We start from the raw sequence: 10,426 nt of genomic DNA, 5'->3' as shown, positions 1-10,426 counted from the left end.
GTATCGTAGGAATATGGGGAACTGCCGTGTGCTCTGTTTCACAAACACGTGGCTTATAACCAACTCTCTGTGCTGGCAATCCAGCCTGATGGTTTTCCCTCGACCAAATGGACCAGATGGCAACGTTAGGAAAAGGAAGAGGCATCTGCTTTACGATAAACTTGTTGAGCTGCTTAGGTGTGGTGGTCAATCCTCCTCATTGACCATCAGCATAGGTTTACCTCAAACTGCATGCTTAGCCGCCTGTGCTATTCTCTTTATACCCATGACTGACCAGGAGAAGCAAAACTCCATTGCCATCTATAAATTTGCTGACACCATTGTTGTTGACCGAATCACTTGGTGGTAAAGAATCAGTGTACAGGACAGAGATCGACCACCTTGATGAGTGGTGGTGGTGCTGCAACAATAACCTCTCGCTCAATGTGAATAAAACCAAGGAACTAATCTGTGGCTTCAGAAAGGGGAAGTTGGTAGACCATGTGCCGGTTTTCATTGGTGGGTTGGCCTCGGAGAGAGTTGGTAGATTCAAATTTCTGGGCGTTTACATCTGGAATCATCTGTTCTGGGCCCAGCGCAAACATGTAATCACGAAGAAGGCGCACCTGCACCTCTAGTTTTTAGAAGTTTAAAGCGATTCAGTGTGTCATCTTCCAACAAAATTCTACAGATGCACTGGCAGAAAATAGAATATTTTGCATCGTGGCCTGGTATAGCAATTCCAACTCACAGGAACGCAAGAGGCTGCAGAGATTGCTGGACTCAGCCTGGTCTATCACGGGTATAGGCCTCCCTAACATCGATCTACATGAGGCGCTGCCTCAAGAAGGTAGCTTCTATCATCATGGATCCCCGCCATCCAGGCCATGCCCTCTTCTAATGACCGTTATAATGGGTGACTTCAATCTACATATAGATTGGGTGAATCAAATTGGCAGGGGTGCTGAGGAAGAGGATTTTTTGGAATGTATGCGGGATAGTTATCTAAATCAACATGTAGAGGAACCAACGAGAGAGCAGGCTATTTTAGACTGGGTATTGAGTAATGAGGAAGGGTTAGTTAGCAGTCTTGTTGTACGTGCCCCCTTGGGGGCATTAGGATGGAGAGTGACATTGTTAATTCAGAAACAATGGTTCTGAACTTAAAGAAAGGTAACTTTGAGGGTATGAGACGTGAATTGGCCAAGATTGACTGGCAATTAATTCTAAAAGGGTTGACGGTGGATATGCAATGGAAGACATTTAAAGACTGCATGGATGAACTACAAAAATTGTTCATCCCAGTTTGGCAAAAGAATAAATCAGGGAAGGTAGTGCATCCGTGGATAACAAGGGAAATCAGGGATAGTATCAAAGCGAAGGATGATGCGTACAAATTAGCCAGAAAAAGCAGCATACCGGAGGACTGGGAGAAATTCAGAGACCAGCAGAGGAGGACAAAGGGTTTAATTAGGAAAGGAAAAATAGATTATGAAAGAAAACTGGCAGGGAACATAAAAACTGACTGCAAAAGTTTTTATAGATATATGAAAAGAAAGAGATTAGTTAAAACAAATGTAGGTCCCTTGCAGTCAGAAACAGGTGAGTTGATCATGGGGAACAAGGATATGGCGGACCAATTGAATAACTACTTTGGTTCCGTCTACACTAAGGAAGACATAAATAATCTGCCGGAAATAGCAGGGGACCGCGGGTCAAAGGAGTTGGAGGAATTGAGTGAAATCCAGGTTAGCCGGGAAGTGGTGTTGGGTAAATTGAATGGATTAAAGGCCAATAAATCCCCAGGGCCAGATAGGCTGCATCCCAGAGTACTTAAGGAAGTAGCTCCAGAAATAGTGGATGCATTAGTAATAATCTTTCAAAACTCTTTAGATTCTGGAGTAGTTCCTGAGGATTGGCAGGTAGCAAACGTAACCCCACTTTTTAAGAAGGGAGGGAGAGAGAAAACGGGGAATTACAGACCAGTTAGTCTAACATCGGTAGTGGGGAAACTGCTAGAGTCAGTTCTTAAAGATGGGATAGCAGCACATTTGGAAAGTGGTGAAATCATTGGACAAAGTCAGCATGGATTTACAAAAGGTAAATCATGTCTGACGAATCTTATAGAATTTTTCGAGGATGTAACTAGTAGCGTGGATAGGGGAGAACCAGTGGATGTGGTGTATCTGGACTTCCAGAAGGCTTTCGACAAGGTCCCACATAAGAGATTAGTATACAAACTTAAAGCACACGGCATTGGGGGTTCAGTATTGATGTGGATAGAGAACTGCCTGGCAAACAGGAAGCAAAGAGTAGGAGTAAACGGGTCCTTTTCACAATGGCAGGCAGTGACTAGTGGGGTACCGCAAGGCTCAGTGCTGGGACCCCAGCTATTTACAATATATATTAATGATCTGGATGAGGGAATTGAAGGCAATATCTCCAAGTTTGCGGATGACACTAAGCTGGGGGGCAGTGTTAGCTGTGAGGAGGATGCTAGGAGACTGCAAGGTGACTTGGATAGGCTGGGTGAGTGGGCAAATGTTTGGCAGATGCAGTATAATGTGGATAAATGTGAGGTTATCCATTTTGGTGGCAAAAACAGGAAAGCAGACTATTATCTAAATGGTGGCCGACTAGGAAAAGGGGAGATGCAGCGAGACCTGGGTGTCATGGTACACCAGTCATTGAAAGTGGGCATGCAGGTGCAGCAGGCAGTGAAGAAAGCGAATGGTATGTTAGCTTTCATAGCAAAAGGATTTGAGTATAGGAGCAGGGAGGTTCTACTGCAGTTGTACAGGGTCTTGGTGAGACCACACCTGGAGTATTGCGTACAGTTTTGGTCTCCAAATCTGAGGAAGGACATTATTGCCATAGAGGGAGTGCAGAGAAGGTTCACCAGACTGATTCGTGGGATGTCAGGACTGTCTTATGAAGAAAGACTGGATAGACTTGGTTTATACTCTCTAGAATTTAGGAGATTGAGAGGGGATCTTATAGAAACTTACAAAATTCTTAAGGGGTTGGACAGGCTAGATGCAGGAAGATTGCTCCCGATGTTGGGGAAGTCCAGGACAAGGGGTCACAGCTTAAGGATAAGGGGGAAATCCTTTAAAACCGAGATGAGAAGAACTTTTTTCACACAGAGAGTGGTGAATCTCTGGAACTCTCTGCCACAGAGGGTAGTCGAGGCCAGTTCATTGGCTATATTTAAGAGGGAGTTAGATGTGGCCCTTGTGGCTAAGGGGATCAGAGGGTATGGAGAGAAGGCAGGTACGGGATACTGAGTTGGATGATCAGCCATGATCATATTGAATGGCGGTGCAGGCTCGAAGGGCCGAATGGCCTACTCCTGCACCTAATTTCTATGTTTCTATGTTTCCCACTGCTACTATTGGGTAGAATCCTGAAGTCCCATACCACCAGGTTCAGAAACAGCTACTTTCCTACAATTCGTCTGAAGAAGGGTTTCGGCCCGAAACGTCGCCTATTTCCTTCGCTCCATAGATGCTGCTGCACCCGCTGAGTTCCTCCAGCAATTTTGTGTACTTTCCTACAATTATCAGGTTCTTGGACAAGCCTGCACAATTGCAATCCTACTTCATGGACTGATTTTTAATTGTGTTTGACACTCGAGCAGTGTTTTTTTGTACTCTTTTTCTTCCCATTGTCTTGTACAACTTAGGTGTCATTTATCTATAATTTATGCTTCTGAGGTTACATGCGTGATGGTGCAAAAGCACGATTTTCATTGTACCTGTATCTCACTGTACTTGTGCACATGACAATAAATTTGATTTGACTTGGTCTCTCTCTCTCTCTCTCCCCCCTCCTGAAGTTGGTGACTCTAACAGTTACTGCACTGAGGAATCGTACCGCTAAGGCCACAGTGGGAGGAGACATATTCATGCAGCCCTTATACCCATGCCAAACCTGATACTTTTTTATTTCCTCTTCAGGGCAAAACTTGCAGATGATCCACCCATTCTCGCCTTTATCTCGCATTATCAGTTGAAACTTAAGTCCACAGACATTTTTTGTGGACCTTGCAAGTGGGTAGGAGTTGGGAGACTCTTTGAGACGAGAAGGTTTGTTTTTGGTAAGTGATATTCTTGTACTGTCAGTTTCATGTAATGTCTGCATAAATCATCCTGACACTTGGTGAACATTTCTTCAAGTGAGATAGCACTGTGTGCGCAGTTAAGCGTAGCCAGAGTGTGATACAGCACAGAAACAAGCTCTTTGGTCCACCATGTCCATGTTAACCATCAACTGCCCATCTATACTAACATTATTCACCAGCAAGTGGTCCAATGGCCTTCCATACCTTGGTGAATCAAGTGCTCTTCTAAATAAAACTTAATGTTGTGTGTCTCTGCCGTCACCAATCTCTCAGTCAGTGCGTTCCACCTCTATGGGGAAGATTCCTTCTTAAAATCACCTTTAACCTGTTGACTGCCGAGTTTTCCCCCCCCACTATTGGCCATGGCCCGAGTATATTCGGAGGAGGCACTGAACACGCTAAACATTCAAACACCTTGTGATGAACCTCCATCCAAAAAGTGAGGACAGCACAGAGTTGGTCGGGGGGGGGGGGGGCAGAAGAACAACTCCAGGACTGTTTGGAGTCTGTACACTGGGCAATGTTCAAGGACTCGGCAACGGACTTGAACGAATACGCCACAGTCGTTACAGACTTCATTAAGAAATGTGTGGAGGACTGCATCCCTACAAAAACCTTCCGAGTGTTTCCCAATCAGAAACCTTGGATGAACTTTGAGATCCGCACTCTCCTGAAGTCCAGACACAGGGCATTCACCTCCAATGATACAGTGGCCTACATGAAGACCAGATACGACCTTGGTAAGGCCATCAAAAAGGCCAAAAGGGACTTCTGCTCCAAACTGGAGGACGAGACAGATGTTCGGCAGCTGTGGCGGGGCCTGAATGCAATCACCTCCTACAAGGCGAAACCAGGAGGCAGCTCGAATGTCGGTGTAACATCACTCCCTGACGAACTCAATGCGTTTTACGCACGCTTTGACAGGGAGAATACTGATGTGCCTTCCTGATCCCCCATTCGCTGTGATGGCATTTCAGTCTCAGTCAGAGGCCGATGTCAGGAAATCCTTCAGAGGGGTGAACCCCCGAAAAGCACCTGGTCCTGATGGTATACCCGGTTGTGTTCTAAAAACCTGTGCGGACCAACTGGCGGGAGTATTTACGGACATTTTCAACCTCTCACTTCTGAGGTCTGAGGTCCCCACCTGCTTTAAAAGGGCATCAATCATACCGGTGCCCAAGAAGAGTAAGGTGACTCAATGACTCAATGACTATCGACCAGTGGCACTAACGCCCGTGGTGATGAAGTGCTTTGAGAGGTTAATCATGGAGCAAATCAACTCCTACCTCGACAAAAACCTGGACCCACTGCAGTTCGCGTACCGCCACAACAGATCAACGGTGGATGCGATCTCTCTGGCCCTCCACTCCGCACTGGACCACTTGGACAACAAAAACTCATATGTCAGGCTGTTATTCATTGATTACAGCCCGGCATTTAACACAATCATCCCCTCCAAACTGGTTACCAAACTCGCAGAACTGGGTCTCTGCGCATCCCTCTGCAACTGGATCCTCGACTTCCTCATCCACAGACCACAGTCTGTTCGTATTGGTGGAAATGTGTCAGCCTTGATAACAATCAGCACGGGAGCACCTCAAGGCTGCGTGCTCAGCCCCCTGCTGTGCTCACTCTATACCCATGACTGCGTAGCGAACCACAGTGCGAACTCCATCATCAAGTTCGCTGACGACACCACTATTGTGGGGCGTATCACTGATGGGGATGAGTCAGAATATAGAAGAGAGATCGAGCAACTGTCCATTTGGTGCCAGCGCAATAACCTGGCCCTCAACACCAGCAAAACCAAGGAACTGATTGTGGACTTTGGAAGGAGTAGGAGGGGGACCCACAGCCCCATTTATATCAACGGGTCGATGGTTGAAAGGGTCAAGAACTTCAAATTCCTGGGCATGCACATCTCTGAAGATCTTTCCTGGTCCGAGAACACTAACGCAATTATCAAAAAAGCTCATCAACGCCTCTACTTCCTGAGAAGATTACGGAGAGTCGGTTTGTCAAGGAAGACTCTCTCTAACTTCTACAGGTGCACAGTCGAGAGCATACTGACCGGTTGCATCGTGGCTTGGTTCGGCAATTTGAGCGCCCTGGAGAGGAAAAGACTACAAAAAGTAGTAAACACTGCCCAGTCCATCATCGGCTCTGACCTTCCTTCCATCGAGGGGATTTATCGCAGTCGCTGCCTCAAAAAGGCTGGCAGTATCATCAAAGACCCACACCATCCTGGCCACACACTCATCTCCCTGCTACCTTCAGGTAGAAGGTACAGGAGCCTGAAGACTGCAACAACCAGGTCAGGAATAGCTACTTCCCCACAGCCATCAGGCTATCAAACCTGGCTCGGACACAACTCTGATTATTAATAACCACTTTCTGCTATTTGAACTTTACCAGTTTGTTTATTCATGTGTGTATATATTTATATCATGGTATATGGACACATTTATCTGTTTTGTAGTAAATGCCTACTATATTCTGTGTGCTGAAGCAAAGCAAGAATTTCATTGTCCTATACAGGGACACATGACAATAAACTCACTTGAACTTGAACTTGACATCTCTAGTGTGGAGAAAGGCTTCTTATTAACTACCTTTTCTGTGCCTCCCTCATTAATTCCGTACAGCTCTATCAGTAGGTCACCAGTATTGAGAAATATTGGACGGGGGGGGAGAATTGCATGTCCTTTAGCGAATATATGATATGCGGCCCTTCAACACCCACTGACTCACTGACATGGGCCTGTGGAAAGTTTCACCTCAGCAGCGATTCGGGATGGGCAATAATGGTAACCAACGACGCCTACGTTAGATGTGTATTAAGTAACGCATAATGCAATTCATATAAAATGGTTGATGTGGTAAGAAATGGACGAATGCCGACCTGGTGTAAAGTCAGTAAAAAGATAACGAGTGACTTCGCTCGAGCCCGGTTGTGGACTGCGGGCAGACGGGCAACAGGCGGGACCAATAGGATCTTTGGGCGGGACGGCGGTTGGGCGGCGATCCGCCCGACGTCCTGACGTCCCAACGCCCGACGTCCTGTCGTCTGACGCCCGACGCCCTGACGTCCCGACGCCCGCTCACCCGACGCCTGACGTCAGAAGGCCCGAACGCCCGCCCGCCGATCCCGATTGGCTGTGAGGAAGGGGTCGGGAGGTCTGGCGGGATCGCGAGTGGCCAATGAGCGGCGCGCGGGGCGGCCCGCGCCAGTGGGAACTTTCTGCCGTCCGAGTGAGAAGAGGAGCTCGAGGCGGACTGGGCTGGCCGGCCGTCGTCTGTCTGTGTGGGGCTGAGCAGGTAGGAGGTCCGGACAGTAGCTTGGGGTTGTGGTAGGAAGGAGGGAAAGAGGGAAAAACAAAGAAACATGGCATCGGCTGAAGAAAGGGAAGGCAGGAAGGAAGTCTGAATGTGTGTGTGTGGGGCCGGGCCGACACCGGCTGAGCTCCAGTTAAGGGATAATATCCTCCTTGCTTTTTGTATTCGTATACTAGCTTTATGCTCCTGTTATCTGTACAGTCCGGGGTTTCTTTGATTATTATTTCCTGGGTTCAGCCGTTCAATGGGTTCTTTCAGCTCAATAAGTTTCCATGATGCCGATCGTATTACCTCGCTGATTATTTGGCAACGTGATGATAAACTTCTTTGTCGAGTGCAAATTACTTCTCAGTGGTAAACAGTGTTATCAAAGCAGGCACATCATGTAACCCTGATCTTGCATTGTTTGACCTTGTTTGGGATTCTAAGTATCAAAACAATAACAGCACCTTGCCATGTAGTTAAATGGGGGGAAAAAAACATTTAAATCTAACCAGAGATATTAAAACCGATTTTTTGGAAAAGGTGGCAGGTTTAAAATATTGTTTCTTTAAAAGAGACTGGGAAGTGTATTAAAACATTTCCAGAGCTTGAACTCTTCCCCCCCCCCCCCCCCCAGATTGGAACTGTCAAAGACTGGTGGGTAGTTCTTTAAGGTGAGAGGGGCAAGTTTAAAGGGAAAAGGGGATGCATTACCAGGGATGGTGATGGAGGCAGATAAGAGGCTTTTGGACAGACACATGGATATGCGGAGAATGGAGGGTCATGGATCACGTGCAGGCAGAGGAAATTATAGTTTAACTTGACATCATGTTCATCACAGCTGTTGTGGGCTGACTGGCCTGCTCATGTGCTATACTGTTCTATGTTCTAAGGGATGATTAAGATACCAATTGTGTTACATTGGAGCTCACATGTTCCTGTGGTGGACCTCACTACGTTTAACACTCATGTACTCTTTTAGTTTCTCTGTTAATGCTTCATGTTAGAACAGAATGGGATTCCCATTTAGAATTAATACAAGTGATTCCCGATATAGGAGAAGACTTGTATGGTGCCTTAAGCCTGTTACACTATTAAGTGGGGTTGTGGCTGATACTCGACCCAAGCTTCGCTGTCTTGCCTTGATCACTATACCCCATTACACTCACAATTGCATTCTCAAACTATGCATTTACAGCTTTCTGAGTGAGCGAATTCTAAAGATCTACAGTATCGTGCATAGAGATATTTCTTATCTTGCTTGTAAATGGCTGCTTCCTTATTCTGAGACTTTACTCTGCCAATTCTAGATTTTCCCCCCGTGATGAAACCTCCCTTTCAATGTCTGTGAGGCTTGCATTAGTCATTTGCCAATTTGCCATCTCATTCTGCAAAGCAATATAAAAACCAATCTTGTTGAATCTTTCTTGGTAGAACAATCCCAGGAATCAGAACAGAGTGTTCCAAATGTACCTACATGTTTACTTTTTGCATCTTGAGAGCAACACATCAAGATCCCTTTGTACACTAATGTTTACCAGCTTTCCCTCATTTGTATTCTGTTTCTCTGCTCTTCCCACATTGTATTCCATCTTCTTGTCCACTAGGTTAATGCACTAGCCTTTACAGACCCCCTCTGACCACAGTTTGCTTATATCACATACCTTTGAATCGTTTACATCATGTTGCACTTCAACCTGAAGATTTGCAAATGTTGGCCAGACTTGGAGGATTTCATATCAGACAGTGTCATTACTTCTCACCACATCCCAACCCTCACCCTAATTTGACCCAGTTTGACCCTAATTAACCCTGAACAGAATCCGCACCCTCCATGCAAGAACAGCCCGTCACCTGCACAAGTGTGGGGGGGGGGGGTGACAGACAGCCCTGCTCGTGACTGCGGACATCGAGACCAGACCATTCCAACACATCGTGAATGACTGCTCGCTGAGGCTTTTCCCTGGTGGCATCAAAGCCATCCACCCAGCAACTGATGCTGTCCTGGCCTGGATGTCTAGCCTTGATCTACAAATTTAGGCTGTGCGCACCATAAGCACGAAGAAGAAGAAGAAGAAGAAGATCACATCCCAACCCTCATCCTAATTTAAACAAAGTAATCCATGCTCTGCCCGTCAAGTTAAAAAAAACATTGCCTTTTGAGTCTGAAGTAATGACTGCCCAGTATTTGCTTTAGATTCGTGGCGTAGTACAGCGTGAAAACAGGCCCTTGGACCCAACCTGCAACATGCCAACCAACATGCCCCATCTACACTAGTCCCACCTGCCTGCATTTGGCCTATTTCCCTCTAAACGTGTCCTATCCATGTAATTGTCTGAATGTTTCTTAAACGTTATAATACTATCTGCCTCAACAACCTCCTCTGGCAGCTCATTCCATACACCTACCAACTTGTGTGCAAAAACAAAATGCCCTTCAGGTTCCTTTTAAATCTTCTCTCCCCCCTCACAAGCCTATGTACTCTGGTCCTCAATTCTCGTACTCTGGGTAAAATCCTGTGCATTTACCCAATCTATACCCCTCATCCTCCTGTGCTCCAAGGGATAAATTCCCAGCCTGCTCAACCTCTCCCTATAGGGCCTGTACCACATGGCGACTATCGGCATCATTGACTGACGTATCAGGTCATAGAAAAAGTCGCGACGTATTGACGGACGGTGTTTCCTCAAGTGTCGCAACATTTTTTTGTCGCCACTGGACTTTAAAATGTTCAAAATCTTTCGCCGACCCTGATACATCATTCAATTACACCAGCAGTCGTCGAAAAAATCGACTTAAGTCCTGGCAATGTCTTCAAATCTTTTCTGCACTCTTTCCAGTTTAACAACATATTTCCCATAACAGGGTAACCACAACTGAACACAATACGCTACATGTGATCTCTCCAATGTCGTGTACGAGACATTTTTGTCTTACAGATCTTTTATGTTGTATTGTATTTTGTGGGGTTGGAACAGGGTGACACGTTCACAGTTTCTGCTTGG

The 10,426-nt window shown here is 46.2% G+C and overlaps 1 protein-coding gene across 3 annotated transcripts in view; it reads left to right on the top strand.

Annotated features, from left to right (window-relative positions):
• Window positions 1–7,292: 7,292 nt before the first annotated feature.
• The window catches only part of LOC116968817 (natural resistance-associated macrophage protein 2-like), a 61,628-nt gene continuing 58,494 nt past the window's right edge, over window positions 7,293–10,426 (top strand). For all 3 annotated transcript variants that reach the window (XM_033015721.1, XM_033015722.1, XM_033015724.1), the window contains exon 1: window positions 7,293–7,420. The gene's annotated coding sequence lies outside the window, so the exon portion shown is untranslated. The remainder of the gene's footprint in view (window positions 7,421–10,426) is intronic.

Source organism: Amblyraja radiata, chromosome 46, assembly GCF_010909765.2.
Source record: "Amblyraja radiata isolate CabotCenter1 chromosome 46, sAmbRad1.1.pri, whole genome shotgun sequence".
NCBI lineage: Eukaryota > Metazoa > Chordata > Chondrichthyes > Rajiformes > Rajidae > Amblyraja > Amblyraja radiata.
This window is presented reverse-complemented; position numbering and strand designations above follow the sequence as displayed.